This window comes from Ochotona princeps, chromosome 6 (genome assembly GCF_030435755.1).
Source record: "Ochotona princeps isolate mOchPri1 chromosome 6, mOchPri1.hap1, whole genome shotgun sequence".
In the NCBI taxonomy this organism is placed as follows: Eukaryota; Metazoa; Chordata; class Mammalia; order Lagomorpha; family Ochotonidae; genus Ochotona; species Ochotona princeps.
In genome coordinates this window covers 15,076,918-15,093,590 of record NC_080837.1, presented here as the reverse complement: position 1 = coordinate 15,093,590, position 16,673 = coordinate 15,076,918, and the positions used below count along the sequence as shown (strand labels likewise).

The 16,673-nt window shown below is 51.2% G+C and overlaps 1 protein-coding gene across 1 annotated transcript in view; it reads left to right on the top strand.

Annotated features, from left to right (window-relative positions):
• Window positions 1–16,673, top strand: part of SMAD3 (SMAD family member 3) — a 107,986-nt gene that overhangs the window by 70,449 nt on the left and 20,864 nt on the right. The window lies entirely within an intron of this gene.

Below are 16,673 nucleotides of genomic sequence, written 5' to 3'. Positions count from 1 at the left end.
TCTTGAGTTGAGTTGGAATCAGTTCGTCTGGGGCTGGGGCTGGAGCAGTGATATGAGATAGGTGGTTTAGGGGGATCCAGGCTGCCCTGGGGCACTTGGGTGTGCCATTCTTGTTCTCCCTCCTCCTGCCCCACAGGCTGTAAAGGGAGGAGGTGAAGAACCCATCTTGTAGGATTAGTTGGAGGCAGCCAAGGCCCGGCCGACAGGTTGGGTGCCTGTAGCTCTCTCACCCTAAGCTGTCATGTTTCCTGTAGTGTGTTCTCTCTCTCCTGATGGTTTCTAGGACTATCACTATCTTGATATTTAATAGCTGGCTCTCCTACTCTGTGTGCCTGGCCAGCAGTAGGAATGCATCAACTTCTAAGGGTATATTAACTGTGCCTTCCTGGTTTGCATGGAATTGTACTAGGACCCAGCAACCCAGGACTGCCTTGTCAGGGAGCTAGGTCTCTCTCTGCAGAGCTCCTGAAGGCAGATCCTGCCTGCTTGGAGAAACTTGCACTGAAGCAGTTTCTCACCTCACTAAGGCTCTATCACCTTAGTGTCAGTGTGAAGTGTGTTAGATGTTGAATAAAAGGTTTCCAATCCCACATCACCTCACTCCAGATCCGAGGATTTTTGATGGACAGAGAATGAACATCTAATTGGGTGTGGAATGAGAAGTCAGGAGGCCAGGGGCCTGAGAGAGATTGAAGGCTGCTGGCTTCTTAAGATAGTACAGAAGCCATGGGGGTGCTGCAGTGACCTCAAAAGTGAAAGATTTATAAAATAAGCTTGTGATGTCCCAAAAAGGGGCAGTGTGGGCCATCGGGTGTATGCTCTGTGCTGCTCAGGGAACACAGTGTGTGCAGGGGGTAGTTCCCATCCAAGAAATGAGTCTTCTGCCCATCTTTACCCCCAAGTCATTGCTGTGACACCAGGGTTGTTTTTGGAAAGCCATGCCCCTGTGCACCAGCTCTGCAACCACTGCAGGGAGACTGGGTGTCACTAGTTCTCTAGTCCAAGGTAAGCAGCCTGGTGGCCCACTTTGGGATGCTTTGTCCTTCAGGCTTGATGGACAGAGCACCAATGAACAGCATTTGCCCACGTGACCCATGTCCTGAAATAGTGCATCTGTGGGCATTCATGTCCAAAGACATGAATAGCTAAGATATCAATGGAGCAGATTAGCTCCAAACTCCTTCTCAGTGAAATCTGTGCATGCATGCAAGTGTGTGTGTGTGTGTGTGTGTATTTACATTTGTATTTCATTGTTTTGGAAGACAACTCTGTCATCTACTGATTTACTCCCCAAATGCCCACGACGGCAGGAACCAAGAACTCATTGGAACTATTACCACCACCTCCCAGGGTAGCATTGGTAAGACGTTGGAATCCGAAGCAGGGCCAGGACTCAAACGTTGACTCTCAGATGGAATGTGGACATCCCAAGTAGCATCTTAACTGACCATAACGCAGCTCAGCGATGGTGCAGGCTCTTGTGCCTTTCAGAGTTGGTCATGGAAGGAGTCAAGGAGGGTACTTGGAACCATATCTGTTGGTTTTGTTGCCTTTTGAAGATAAAACTAAAAAAGCCTATCAGATTATACTGGACACACCATAAAGGGGGCATATTTGAAGTGTGCGGTTTGAAGAGCATCTGTCTACAGACACTTGGGAAACCATCACCACCATCAGGACAGTGAGCGTGGCCACACTCATGAGAGTGGCTGTCTGCCGCTGGGCTGTGTCACCTTCTGCTTTGCCCCTTGTCCCACTGTCCCCATAACGTGGCTTTGTTCAGATTCATTCATGCATCGGTATATTCCAGTCCCTATTTAGGAATTCCTTTTTAGGGTTCGGTAATACTTTATATAGGGACTTGAAGGGAGGATTGTTGACCTTTAGGGGGATTTCTCCGTTTATTTTCATTTGAAAAGTTTTGTGTTTTGGTGCCTTTTTTTTCTTTTTGGTTTATTTTCATTCTAGAAGTTTTCTTATGGAGGAGTATTTTGAAAAATGTGCTCAGAAAGAGCAAATATTTGTCTCATCCTTATTTGGCCCTAAATGTTCCTTTAGTGACTTTAGTCAGTAAATGCCTTGCATGTCTTGAACAGTGGCTTGTGGGGTTTCCCTCCTGGCTCAATGGTGGCACTGTGACCTGCATGGGATGGACCTGCAGTGCCTTCAGATGCAAGCAGTGCCATCTTTGCAAAAAATGTCAAGGTCTTGTCTTCCACACCCTCTCTTGGCCTGATGCTTGTCCCTGATTCCGCAGGCGGCTAAAGTGCACCTGCTGGGTTCCTCCATGGCCAGGCGTGGGGACTGTTTTTTGGAGCTATGATCACTGCAGTTCTCACATCCTGCTTGGAGTGTCGTGTGATGGCAGGAGGGGGTTGGCCTTGTGGCCACCCCAGTGGTTGACTGCTGGGCTTCTTTGCCAGAATGGAATGGAGCGGCTAGAAGCTGGGGGTGTCAGAATTGTGCTTCGTCTCCATCACAGACACCTGAGAGGAGTCTACTGGGTGGAAGCAAACCTATGGGCCCGTGCAGCGTGTCCACAGACAGAGGAGGGACTGTAGCCCTGGCTGGTCCACCTGCCCATTTTATATAGATGAGCAAGCTGAGGCTCCAGGGAGCGGGTGTCACTCACACACATCACCATTGAGAACACCGCTTGGACTTGGGAAGCCCAGCAGGGCCTTGTGGACGGTCACCATTGTCACCTGTGAGAGGGTAATGTCAAAATTTGGCAGGCTGGGAAGGAGATAGTTCATTCCTGAACCTGTGCTCTAAACTTACTTGTTCTGTTGCAGGGGAATAAAAGGCAAAAAATGTCAATGGGTAATGATTCTAGAATGTTCTCACAACTCACTGTCTCCTAACCATAACACCAATTTGTCTCAGAAATGACTTCAGAATTCAAGGAGCAAGTGTTTGGCGCAGTGGCGAAGTCACCACTTTGGGCGGTGACTCCTGTCCTGGAGTTTGGTTTTCCTGCCTACTGTGTGGCATTGGAGAAAGCCTTTGGCACATGTAGCTGTGGCCCTAGAGGACCGAGGTCTGGAAGCATAAAATGCTTGTGTAGAAGGTGCTTGCCAGAAGCTAAGGTCCATGAGGAAAATGCTAGTTAGGAAGAGAGAGGCTATAGACAGCACGTAGCATGGGGTGTCCTTAGGTCTGTGTTTGCACAGAGCCTGCAGCATTTTCTGGAGAGATCTGTTGATCTTCAGGAAGATGGAGGTGGTTGCTGAACACCTTGCACGCAGTAAGCCCTCAGTAGGTGTGGCCTGGGTGATGGAGCGCTGCTCTCCCCACAGGTGCTGGGAGCAGGGGAGAATGCATCTCTGTACACACAGCCACAAATGTGAGAAACGCAGAACCAAGTTCGGACAGGCGCCAGGCTTCTGAAGAGGGTTTCCAGGCCGAGGGTAGGTGGCCCGGGCAGCCTGTGGTCAGTGGAGGTGTGGCTGGAGGGGGTTATTCCCTGGCGCCAGGGTGTGTTTGGGGTTGGGGGCGGGAGTGGAGGGGGATTGTCTGGGACTCTTAGATGCAATCTCGGGCTCTGCCCAGGCATGTCCTGTGTGTTGTGTTTGCCTTTGAGGACATCTCCCTTTAAGTCTGTCTTGCTCTGAATGGGAGTGGAGGGGAGAGAAGGGGGCCTGGCTGCCCTCTAAGGGCCAAAGTTTTTCTTTTCAACTGCGATTTATTTATGAGGTAGGGACAGACACAGCTCCCGTCTTCTGCTTCACTTTCCAAATACCTACAACAGGGAGCCAGTGTGATGGCCCAACTGGCTTGATTACTCTGCCTGCAAGTGCCAGAATCCCAAATAGGTGCAGGTTCCTCCACTTCCCATCCAGCTCCCTGATGTGGCCTAGGAAAGCAGTAGAGGATGGCCCAAAGCCTTGGGACCCTGCATCCATGTGGGAGACCCAGAAGAAACTCCTGGATTCCGGCTTTAGACTGGTTCAGCTCTGGTTGTTGTGGCCATTTGGGCAGTGAATCAGCAGACAGAAGAAGATCTTTGTCTCTCCTCACTGTAAAATGTGCCTTTCCAATACAAATGGATAAATCTTAAAAATAAAAAATACCTGCAATAGACAGGACTGGGACAAGCTGAAGGTGGGAGAGCTGGGAACTCAAGGTGGGTTCCCCAGTTGGGTGGCGAGTACCCTCTGCCGTTCGTCATCTTGGCTGCTTCCCAATATGACTTTTGCAGGAAACAGTGTACAGCTGGAGCCCTTGCGCTCTGAGTGGGGATGCGGGTGGTCCCAGCTGGCGCCCTAACCGCTGCCCCAGCCATCTGCCTGTTCAGGGTTATATGGACCAAGTCAAGTAACTGTTGGAACAGCCTTGGAGCCTTCCCCACAATGCCCGTCTCTACGGGTGGGACCAGGCCACCCCCACCTCCAGCCACTCCAGCCACTCTGTGCTACTTCCCCAGACCTAAGATGTCCTCAGTCAGCTGACAGGCGTCAAACAGGTCTGAGTGAGCCCTGCCTATTCAAAGTTGTGTTGCTGACTTGAAGCAGCCAGCTATTGGGATGGCTTGGGGATCGTGTGTTCCCGGAACAGAAATATGAGTGCTGGAGTCCACTTGGAGGGACTCTGAGGGTCTTTGGGGTCCCGGTTTCCTCATCTGTGGAAGGAAAGGAATGGGTGGTAAGTGTCCAGCCCCAGTCCAGCTCCAAAGCTGTGAGGTTCTGTTCCCTGGGATGCCCCAGGTGGTCATCTGTGTTGGCTCGACATGTCGTACCTGGGTGTGATGCAGGGAAGGCAGCCTCAGGTGAGAGCACATTTGGGCCCTGCCCCCTTCATCCGTGAGCTTTGAGTTTTGAGGTCAGTGACTCTGCAGCCATCTGCGCTCTGCTAGGAGGCAAGATCTGGTCCCAGGAACTGCCCATCTTTGGCTTCTACTGCTGTTGAGTCGTTGTTGTTGTTGTTGTTCATCTGAAAGGCAGAGTTAGGAGAGAGAGAGATTTTTTTCCATCTGCTTGTTCATCCTCCAAATGGCTAGATCTGGGCTAGTCTGAAGTCAGGAACCAAGAGCTTCTTCCAGCTCTCCCACGCGGATGCTGCATCCCAAGGATTTGGGCCCTCCTTCGTCGCCTACTAGGTCCATTATAAGGAGATGGCTTAAAAGTGAAGCTGCTGGGACTCCAACTGGTGCCCTTGTGGAATGACACCACTGCAAGCCTAGGCTTAGCCTGCCACGCCATTTCGTCAGCCCCAGGAGTTTGGGTTTTTGTCCGCAAAAAGGGGACAATTCTGGTGGTTTCCTGCCAATTGCATTGTTTCTTGTTGCTGTATTCTACAAAAACAAGAAGGGGGTGTGGCGGTGGTGGACCCCCACCTTGGTCTAGTCCCTGCCCTGCTGCTGGTGGGGGATCGCATCTGTTTTTTGCATGGCATTTGTGCCCAGGCATGGTACAGCAGTGAGCAGTGGACCTTCTTGCAGTGGCCAGTGGGTTTCACGGGTACATGAAGCAGCTGGAAGGTGCTGGAAAGTGAGCAAGACGCCAGTCATTTGTGGCACCTGTTATGTTTTAGGTGCAAACCCTTACTGGAGATGCCCTCATTCAGTGGCAGCTGAGCCCCAGTGGAGACCATGGTCTATCAGGTCTTCAGGCCTTCCTGTCTCATAAACACAGGATAATGAAAGTCTCCAGGGAACAGTTATTTGTGAGCAGATCTGCTGCGGAGCCCCCTCCCCCATGACAAGGGGGGTGGGCAGAGCTTCCCGACTCAAAAGCCTTTCAGCTCCAACACTTCCCACCCTGAGCCTTAGCTCAGTGCCTTCTCAGATGGGTTCTGCCCGAGGTGTTGATCCACTTCCTCCACCCTTCTGATGGACACTCTGGAGCTGAGTCAGATGTATCTGCCTGGGGCAGTGTGGTTCTGTTGTCAGGATCTGCTCCCCAGCACGTGTGATCTGCCAGCCCCAGTTCTGTAATGGAAGACTCCCTTGACATTGGAGAGCACCTCTCCTTGCTGGGGCCTACACGGTGACTTATCACCCTGGGTCTTGGCTGCTGCAAAGGCAGGACTGTGAGATTTGGAGGCTGGGAGGAGAGAGCAAAGCCAGGGTGGGCATGAAGAGCCACAGGATGGCACAGTGAGCTGGGATAGCCCTGGGCCTTTGTTACCATCCCATACGAACACACACACACACACACACACACTCACACACACACACTCATGCTTCTTGAGTTTCCCTGTCGATCAGGCCTGTAGCATTGCCATGCAACCTGGGACATGGCAGGGAGTGTCTGAGGAGGTGGGGGGGGCACGGGAGCCTAGGACTGGTCAGGCTGGCAGGGGCACAGAACCCTGGCAGGAGGGAGCCTCAGCTGGGTGAGCCCCTGCCCATGGCTGCTTTAGGAAGAGCCCGGAGCCCAGAGCCATGGAGTGGGTGAGGCTAAGCCCCAGCAGGGAAGGGTGCTGTGGCAGCACTAAGTGGTCAGTACCAGCCTGGCTCGTCCTCTAAGTATTCTCCCCTGTCTGTGTGCAATTCTCCTACCTTCCTGCCCGTAGGGGCTCTTTGCTGTCTTGGATGCAATTGCCCCTCAATAAGCCAGAAACTTTTGTTTGGGTGCCTTGGGAAGTCTGTGCCCTCAGACAGAAAGGAATGCTAATTGGCCTCTTAACTGTCCCTAAGATCGCCATGGCCAGGGTCTGCAATGGACACTCCTTCTTTGTGGCCCTTCCAAGTGGAAGCTGCTTACAAATAGGCTGTCAGGCTGGGGTGGGAGCAGCATGGTCTGGTGCAAGAGGGACTGCTGTTTGCATTTGCCACAGTCCCCACCTCCCCCCACAGGCCTCTGCACGTGTTCCATCTGTATGCTCCTTAAAGGAGCTTCTTCTAGAAGGCAGCCGTTTTCCGCCCAAATCTCTATTTCTGCTCAACTCTGAAGGCCTCTTTGTGAAACTAGGAGACCAGTCATCCAGGGTGGATGGGTGGGGGACAAGGCTGGGATGTGGGAATGTGGCATCCCAGCCTGCTTATGTAGCCCAAGCCGGGTGCTGCTGTTCATTTTAACTGACTCGTGGCTGCCTTGCTCACCCCTCCCCAACCCCCAACCAACTCGCTCTCCACCCTGACATTGTGTTATCTCTCTTGCCAGTGACTCATAAGTAAGGAAGTCAAAACTGTGCAATTAGCCTAGAAACCTCCCTCAATGCCCTCTTCACCTCCCCACCCCCAGAGCCCCCAGTCACGCATGCCCGCCTGACTTTTTTTTTTTTTCTCAGAGTCTTTGGAAACTTAAGATTTATTTTGGGTCAGAGCAAGGCAACCTGTTCACCCCCATCGCCGGATTCCACTTGCTTTGCTCAGAAAGACAGAATCTTCTCTGGGGAAGGAAGGGGTGGAAAAAAAAGAAGAAAGAAAGACATGCCCACCCCCGAGGTGTGCTGTCTGCACCCTCTCCCTCCCCCGCCCCCCCACGGGAAGTGATTCATGGAGCTGCTCCGGTCCACGGTCCACAGTCCACGCAGCAGAGACCAGGCAGCAGGCGGCAGGGAGCCTGGGAACCGGGGCTGGGAAAGCCAGCCGACAGCAGCACTGTAGACCTTGCTGGTTTCTGCCTTGTGGAAGAAAGTGAAAAACAGAATGACTAAGAGCCCTGTAATAAGAGTTGTTTGTTTTGCGAAGTGAGCTAATATTGAAGCTTGCTGGCAGATAAGGCATGTGAAATTGCAGTTGTCAGCAGAGGTGACTTGACCGGGGTGGGGGTGGGGAGCCTGCCTTTTTGATGTGTAGAAAGGCCTGGCTCCTTCTTAGCCCCTAGGCAGGAAGCAGGGGAAAAGCGGGATGGGGATTGCAGTCCCACCTGGCCCCCGGCTAGGGCCTGTTTTCACTACAAGGGATCCCCGGTGAGAACACGGTCGTAATGGGCTCCAGGAGCTGGCCCTTTGTCTTTTATTCCACCTTTCCTTCCAAAGTGAGATTTTTTTTTTTTTTTTGGTTTCTGATTTTTTAAAGAATATATTTTATAGGAAAGGCAGAGTTGACAGAGGAGAGGGAGAGAAAGATGGAGCTTTCATCCTCTGGCTTACTCCCCTAGTGCCTCCGACAGCCAGCGGTAGGCCAGGCTGAAGCCAGAAGCTGTGAACTTCATCTGGGTCTCCCATGTGAGTGGCAAGAACTCAAATACTTGGACCAGCACCAGAGGCCTCCCTGGTTGTCTGGAGCAGCCAGGACTTGAACCAGCACTCAGATGCAGGAAGCTGGTGTAGTGCTTGTCAGAAGTTTGAGGCTGGTGCTTCTGAGGTTTCCCAGAGAACCCTGTGTTGTCCCTGACCAGGGACACCCTGTCTAGCACTTCGGAGTTTTCTGCAACCTGACAAAGCAGATTCACCTGCTTTCCAAGAGCAGTTTGGACAGAGAAGCTCAGACGCTTTGGCGGTGTCAAGGCCCTGCAGCCAAGCCGGAGGCCTGAATCCCCCGGGGGGAGTGGGGATAAGGTCCATGTGACTCCAGGTCCGTGTTTTGGTGAGTTTGCAGGGGAGGCAAGTGCTTTCCCGTATGCCCTAGGATGCAGTTGGGCACCGCCAGTACCCTGCGTGTTCCTTAGAGAAACTGAGATTGTCTTCAAGCTGAGTCCCACCTGGAAGAGTACAACAGCTCACTAGAAAGTGCTGTGCAGCCTGGTGGCTTTTCCCACTCTCCCAGTAACCCCAGAGTGATCCAGGTCCTTGGGGCATCCTCCATCTGTGACTTGAATTGCTCTGAGGTGCTGACACCCCAGAAGAATCAATGCTGTCAATGAGGAGGGCAAGGAGGTGTGCGAAAACCAAACCTATACAGTGGGGGAAGGCTCCCGCGAGACATCCTCCTCCTCCAAGACTTAACCACCTTTTCTATGTGGGGACAGGGAGGAGACAGGGATCATCCCAGCAAGAAGATGATCTCTGCTGATTTCCTGGCCCAAAGTTCACGATGGAACATTGCCTCTTGCCCTCTTGGATGACTGTCCAAGCCGCCTGCTACCCTGTAACATTTGCATCCATAGAATGGGCCAGCAGGCTCAGCCCCAGGGCATGATGTGTGTACCCAGTGAGATGTGTGAGATTCTTGGTCTCTCACCTGTGCCCTTGCTTCCAAGGCCATTGCTTAACCCAGCAGTTCTTGAGGGAAGTGGGAGGAAGGCCATGAGTGCTACTGTCCTGTAGGAGGGAGGAGGGCAGGAAGGCTGTGTGTGAATTATGCTGCTGTACCTAGGGCAGCCCCCCACCCCTGCCCCTGCTCAGGAGCACTGGCATTGAGAGACTGTCAGAAGCCATCCAGCAGTCATCCAATTCTGGGCTTTGCAGAGGGCTGAATGGTCTCTGCTAATCCAGACATTTACTTTCTAGAATGTTCGCTGTTGTGGTGCCTGCCCTGGGCTTTGGGAAGCAGGTTGCCCTTTGCCCTGTCTTGGTCAGGTGGCACAAAGCTATAGCTTCTGGGCTTCCTTCTCTGAGGGTCTGTCCAGAAAGAGGCTCCTGTGTGACCTCCAGGACCTGCCAACAAGGCCGCATCATCTGCCCAGGGACACTTGTTGAGCTCCTGAGCTGACTGCTGTGGAGGAGGAGCAGGGGACCAGGGCTGCCCCAAGCTTGGGTTTGGATCCCTGCCTGCCCACACCCTCAGCCAGCAACCCTGAAGCCTGAGGCAGAAGAAACAGAATCCATTTGCAAGTTCCAAGGGTGGTCAGGTTGTTCAGCAAATGGGGTGGCAAGCACTCTCAAAGCCATGTGGTTCCTGAGGCAGGTCATACTGTGAAATCTCAGTTATCTGGAACTTGCCCACCACAGACCTTGCACGCTAGACTTCTCTGTTTCGCCCAAGGCAGGAACAGGCTAACACTGGCAATAGAGCTCAATTCAACACCAACAAGCTCAGGAAAATTAGTTGGAAGCACCTGGCTGTTGTACAATCTGGTTGCAGCCATGATTTGATCTTGCTTGTGACTGTATTTTGCTGTCATTTCCAACTTCAGAAAGTTTTTGCAACCACAGAAGGGAGATAGAGTGATTTATCTTTCACCCAAGGTCACCCACCTGTTGCTCAGTAAGTTTTTTTTTTTAAACAACAGGAGAAACATTGGCTATCACTGAGGGTGAGACTCGTAAGGCAATGAAAAAAAGAAAAAAAAAAAAGTATTTTGTTTTCAAACTTACCTTGGTGGGAAAATGGACTTACACAGATGTGTCAGCCTGGGTTCCTGGATGGAAACCAGGAGGCCGCTTTTTCGTGCTGTTGTTCTTTGCCAGGTGGCTTGTGATTCTTGCAGTAGAGTTTATGTTTTTAGCCGTACAATGACAGGATTGGATGTTCCCATGGGTCCTCAATTACCAGGTGATCCAGTGGGATTGAAGCTGGGCCTAGCCTTAGCCTCAGTGTCACCTCACCAGGACTCAACAGCGGTCCTCTATGGCTGGCCACAGGGGTCTTAGCCCTCTAGACCTGGCTTAGCTAAGCCAGGGTTCTTAGCCTCTCTGCCTCACCCAGGACAAAGGGGATGCTCCGGGTTTGACTGTGTTCAGCCAAGGAGAGGGATGTGGGGGCTGGGGGATCAGTGCTGCTATTGGTAGCCGTGGTTTGAAGAACATCATGTGTGCTGCAGTGCATGGTAGTTGTCCTGTAGCTGTCCACTGTGTGGATGATGTACAGGCTTGCTTTGGTATCTGCACAGTGAGGAGCAGCAGAGGAATCTCAGGTGGACCTGCTTATAGTTCAGAAGCAATGAGGAATCAGTGTAAGAGGCTTTATATAAAAAACAACAACAACAACAACAACAAAGCCTTATTCTATTGGAAAGGCAGGTTTGCAGATAGAAGGAGAGACAGAGAGATCTTCCATCCACTGGTTCACTGTCCAAGTGATAGCACCAGCCAAAGCTGAGCTCATCCAAAGCCAGTAACTTCTTCCAGGTCTCCCACGTGGGTGCAGGGTCCCAAGGCTTTGGGTCATCCTCTGCTGCTTTCCCAGGCTACAAGCAGTTAGCTAGGTAAGAAGTGGAGCAGCCAGGATATGAACTGGTGCCCATATGGGATGCCAGTGCTTACAGGTGCAGAAATAGCCAGTTGAGCTATCATGAGAGACCTTTTACACACAGCAAAAGGTTCCCTGTCTTCCTAGAAGTCTGAGGAGTGAGTACCTCCCCCAGCCTGAAGCCAGTCAGCCTGGCTTTTATTTTGAATCAGAGAAAAAGGGATGGGGTGAAATCAAACTCACTTGTAATGTGGAAACTCAAGTGGAGTATTCAGATTTGGCTGCAGGTGAGAGAAGGTGAGGGACCTTAGTAGTGCAGTTGCCTGTTGTGACAGCCAGAGGTAGGAGGTGTGGCAAGCATGGGAACCGTGGCTGGCCAGGGGGCCTGTCTACCACCGTGTGTGTTCAGGAAGTGTGTAGACAACTGTGGGTTCACGGCGCAAACTGGAAACCACAAAGTTGGAAACAACCCCTGTTTCTTACACTGAGATGTAACAACTGTTACGAAAAAAAGATGGGATGATTCAGGATAAGGAAATTGAGACGACGTGGGTGCTAGAGGCTGGTTGTTTGAGTTATTCACGGGCCACCTGGACCCCTTCAAAAGATCCATAGGAGATGGGTGCTTGATGTAAAGTCACATCGTAGGCAAGCTGACTTTGGAAGCTGGTTTGCCAAAGGCCTGAGATGGTGAGGTCTTGTCCAGGGTGTGTCTTCAGAAGATTAGGGAAAAGAGTGTGAGTCTCACGACCCAGAGTCCAATCTCCCTAATCATGAGGCTAATGAAATCGAAAGATGCTATTTTGGTGCAAAAGAAAAGAATGAAGTCCATGCGTATGAGAATGTCTTTAAAATGTTCAGAGACCATGTATCTTATTTAGTAAAAAAAAAAAAAAAAAAAAAAAAAAAAGATTTCACAGGTTTTGAAACAGAATAAACTTCCTATGGACTTTTTGAAGCTTTCTGTATTAACTCTGAGGCCTTGGGGAGTGGGGCCACCTCCTAGGCACTGTGTTTGTCAGTCTGTGAGGAGGGAGATACTTGTTTTGGAAGACTGGTGGTGGAGTCAGTGTGTTCATCAGCTGGTGCTGTGCAACAAATCACTCCCAAATCCAGCAGATTCCAGTCCAGTTTATGGCTCTCCTGGGCTTGGCCCGTGTTTAACCCTGCTTCCCACCTGTTCATCCCTGGGTCCAGGCTGTAGTAGGGCAGCAGCTGCTGGGCAGGGTGTCCTCTGGTGATGGCAGAGGCACAAGAAGGCAGGCGGAAGTGCACATTGGCACCCTCTGCCTTGTACTCACGTGCCAATGGCCAGAGCAGATCAATAGCTCCCTAATCCCAAAGCCGAGGAAGAAGCAAAGTTCACTGCCCTTAAAGTGGAGAACAGACAGAGTCATGGAGCAAAGGGCACAGATCCAGAGCGGCAGGATGCATTCACAAGGGGTGAGTGCACATGGTACCCAGGCAAGTCATGTGTGTGTGTATTTTGTTTTTGCCTGCGATGACTGTGTTTTGTGTTTTCTGCCTGGGATGCGGTCAGTGTGCAGTGTTTGATGATCAATTGAAGGCCAGTTTTCCTGAGAGTGATATGATACCACATTGGATCACAAAAATACCTTCTTCACAACCTCCTCCTTGCCCCATTTTTCTGCATTGGTGTGGGTCTGAATGTGACTCTATGCTTCCCTGGTGTTCCAGCCTTGGATTTGCCCCTCAAGTTCTCTGAGCCAGATAGGGGCTTGTCATGCAATTCCTTTCTGGAACTTGGGTGCCGTGTTTCTATCGATCTTACCCACGCGCCTAATTCCCACCCCAGATGGCTCTGGGCAGCTGGTCCATGGCAAAGGGGCTGGGAGCAGAGTTTGCTCTCAGGAGGTCCCCAGCTCTGCTCTCATGCCTTGGGGAGTGTCCTGGCAGACTCCACCTTCACCATCAGCTCTGGACTGGGGCATGAACACTTCCTTGGCCGCGGCTGCCATCACCATTTTGGGATACTACGCTGGCCCCCGTTATAGCCAAGGGGAGGAAACCTCATTTCCTGCGGCAGGAAATTGTTTGGCTTAGGGAAGAATATGTTTACAGATTAAAACCTTCTGTCCAAGGAACTGGAGGGAGTTGCTGCTGGGAGAACCTTTTGGAAGGGGGCGGGTCTCAGCAAGAAGCCACTGGGTGTGGGTCACACATTGGGAGGGAGTGGCTGCAGAGGCAGGCTCTGAGGGCCTGCCCTTTAGCAGCCACAGCTGGTCTCAGGCTAAGACGAAGGGCTGGGTTGGAGGAGAGTGAGGCATAAATAGATTCATTTCTGCAACCAAGCATGGTTATGGTAACATCAGCTTGGGATTAAGACTTATTTATTGGATTTACTTAATGGGCTCTGGACCCTGCCAGGCTGGGGAGGGTGTGTCATACACATCAGCTGTATTCAGTCCAGCCACTGGGACTCCAAGTTCACTACTAGTCGTTGGGCAAGCTGTGGTGTGTGTTTTGAGCTGGACAGAGAAAAGGAACGGAGCAATGTATGCCAGGGCTCTGGGGAGCCCAAGACTCCCAGCCCAGCTTGAGGACTAGCTGCTGATGGGTTAGAAGTGAGTGACACACCCTCTTTGTCATGAGTTTAAGGAGTGCAACCCAGAAGTAGAAGCAGGGACTTGTAGAAAATTCTTTCAAGTCAGACTGGTGGCCACGTGTCCATGAGCTGGAAAGTAAGAGCATTCAGGTCCCCCATCTGCGGGCCTCAGCCTGGTTTCCCAGAGAGCCAGCCTGGCCCGCAGACCTGGTGTGGAGTGTCTGTGGTCTGAGGAAATGGGTTTTGTCTTGTGGACATGCTTAGGGGCCATGGCAGGGCTTGGCCTTGGACCCACGCAGGGTGCAAGGGCTGGGCATGATCCAAGACAAGGGACACACAGGAGCCTGGTGAGCCAGGAGAAGCACCCAGTGATCTTACTCAGCCCCCCCAAACAGGGGCAGGGGCTGGTGTTGCTGAGCACCTACGGGGTGCCTGCCCTTGCCAGGTGCTATCAGGGTGATGAGGGAAGCAGAGCAACATGACACGTCCTCCCTGCAGTCCAGTTGTAGTTCACATAAAAATACTAGCCCTGGGACATCAGATGACCTCCTCAAATGTACATGGTTAGCAAGCACAGAGTTAGCATGCCAGCCAGGGTTTGTCCAAGTTAAAATCTCTGGGGGTGATGGTGGTATAATTTACAATGAGCTGTAAGTGTGCAACCTGATGGATTTTGACATGTGTAAACCTGTGATGTCACCGCCACCGTCAAAGATAATAAACCCCACTGTCGCCCCTCACAACATTCCCATGCCCCTTGGAAATGCCCCACTCCAATCCCTCCCCACCCTCCCCACCCCTGCCTCCCCAGGCAACCACTGATTTGCTTAGCATCTCTAAAGAGCCATTTGTATTTTTACTTTACTTAATTATAATTTTACATAAACAGAATCACGTCTGGCTTCTTCCACCAGCATACTGACTTATAGATTGGTTTGTACTGGTGGTGGGTCAGGTGTTTGTTTTTTTTATTGCTGAGTAGTATTCCTGCTCCATTCATCTGTTGATAGACACTGGACAGTTTTGTTTGGGGCTGTTAGGTTCACATGCAAGACCTTGGATAAATGTGTTCTCTTGGGTTTATACTTAGAAGTGGAATGAGTGGGATGTATAGGAGGCTTCTGTTTTCGACTTAAGAAATGTTGCAACTTTTTTTTCCCCTTGGTCGCTTGTACATTCCCACCAGTAACATAGGAGGAGGGTTCAGTGGCTGGGCGTCCTTGCGCACACGTGGCATGGCTGGTCTAATTTTAGCTCTTCTCATAACCATGTGGTCGTTTTAGTTTACTTCTCCCTGATGATGATGAAATAAAACATGTTTCCACATGCAGATTTGCCACCTTTGTGTCTTCCTGTCTTGTACCTGTTTTGATCAACAGCTGTTTTCTTTCTTTTTAAACTGGATTGTTGTCTTTATATTGAGTTTTGGGGAGTTCTTTATATATTTTGGAAACAAAGCCAATGTCAGATCTATTCTTGCACAAATTTTCTCCTAATCTGTGGCATCTGGTTTTAGTCCCTTCTTAATGTTTCAAAGACCAGAACTTTAAACTGTGAAGGAATCCGGTGTATTGACCTGGCTTTAATAAATGTTCTTTTGGTGTGATGTCTCAGAGATCTTGACCTACCCTAAGGTCTCAAGGTTTTCTTACAGGTATTCTGGAAGTGTCTGTTTCACACTTGGGCCTTGCAGTTAATTTATGTGCAAGTACGAGGAATAGGTTTCAGGTTAGTGTGGATGTGGGTATGGATATCCGATCGTGCCCATGCCATTTTTGAAAAGATTATTTTCTCTGCACTACATTGTCAGTGGAGCTTCCATAAAAGCCAGTTGTTCATGATCTTGGGATGGAGGAGGGCTCTGCTAGGGTCTGCTGACATGTTTGCCGGGCTTCATGCCATGACTACTTTGCTGTGGTGGCCATAACTCCTAACTTTTTAAACTCTGGACTTTGATCAAAATAAATCTCGCATCACTACTTCTAAAGTGGGCGTGCCAGCCCTGCCTATCCCCGACGCGGGGCCTCACAGCCCTGTTGCTCCCTCACTGCTGACCCCAGGCCCTCCCTTCCTTCCCTTGCAAGGTTGGCTCCCTGTCCAGGCAGGCCCTTCTCTGGGGCTTTGTTTAAACCCTGAAGAGCACCTGTGACCACTTCCCTAATCTGTGGGCATGTGGTGACTTTGCTAGAGAGTGAGAACAGATGAAGCACCCTGCATCATCCTTGCCGCTCCCCAGGCTGCCTTTCTCCCTTGTTCGGCCCTGGGATCACCCTGTGCATCCGGGTCATGTTTGCAGAGTGACTGCTGTCACAGGAGGTGGGAGGATGGGTGGGAGAATATTCCCATTTTACAGATGTGGCCATTGACCTGCACCACATCTTAGCCCCAGCTCTTCTCCTACCTGGTGCTCGTCTCCCTTCTTTACCTTCGAGACAAGTCCAGGCTGTCCTTTCTTGTTCTTCATGTTAATTACAGGTTTTTGTTGTTGTTGTTGTTGTTTAAGCTATAGGGGTTTCTGAGTTCATGACCCATAGGAGGGAGGTGATCACATCCTTGTACATGTCCTTGATCAGCAGCTCCTGGTCAGACCCTCTGACCGACCATGTCCAGCCCTGACCTTTGTCACCAGGCCAGTGACTTGGCCAGTTCTATTGGGACCCTGTTTCTCTCTCTTTGGTTGATGCTTCTGGCCAACTCTGCTCTCATAGTGCCTGTCCATTCTGTGTGCTGACAAAGGAGTGTCCCTGGTCATGGGGGGTAAGGATGGGCACCAAGCTGTCTCTGCAGCCCTGGCCAGCTCTTGGGAAAGCTGTGCCACTGTCTGGTGGGGCCCTGGGCAATGGGGGGCTGAGAAGGGTGCTTCTTGCAGAAGGAGCAGACCCACCCCTTCCTGAGGCACCTTTTCCTCTCTGGCTGTTCCACTCTTCCATTTGGCAAGCTGCATCTGACACATTCGCGTCTGTTGGTCCCATGCAGGCAGAACTGACCTGAGGCTTCTCTCTTATACACACATACATGCGCACAGCTCACTTGATGCTTTTAGGGAAATAGCACAAGCATGTGAATGATTCCTGGCCTCCCAGGCCCTGCTGAGTCAGCCCTGCCTGCCCTGCAGCCTGGCCATCCCCAGCTGCCCTGCTAGCCCCT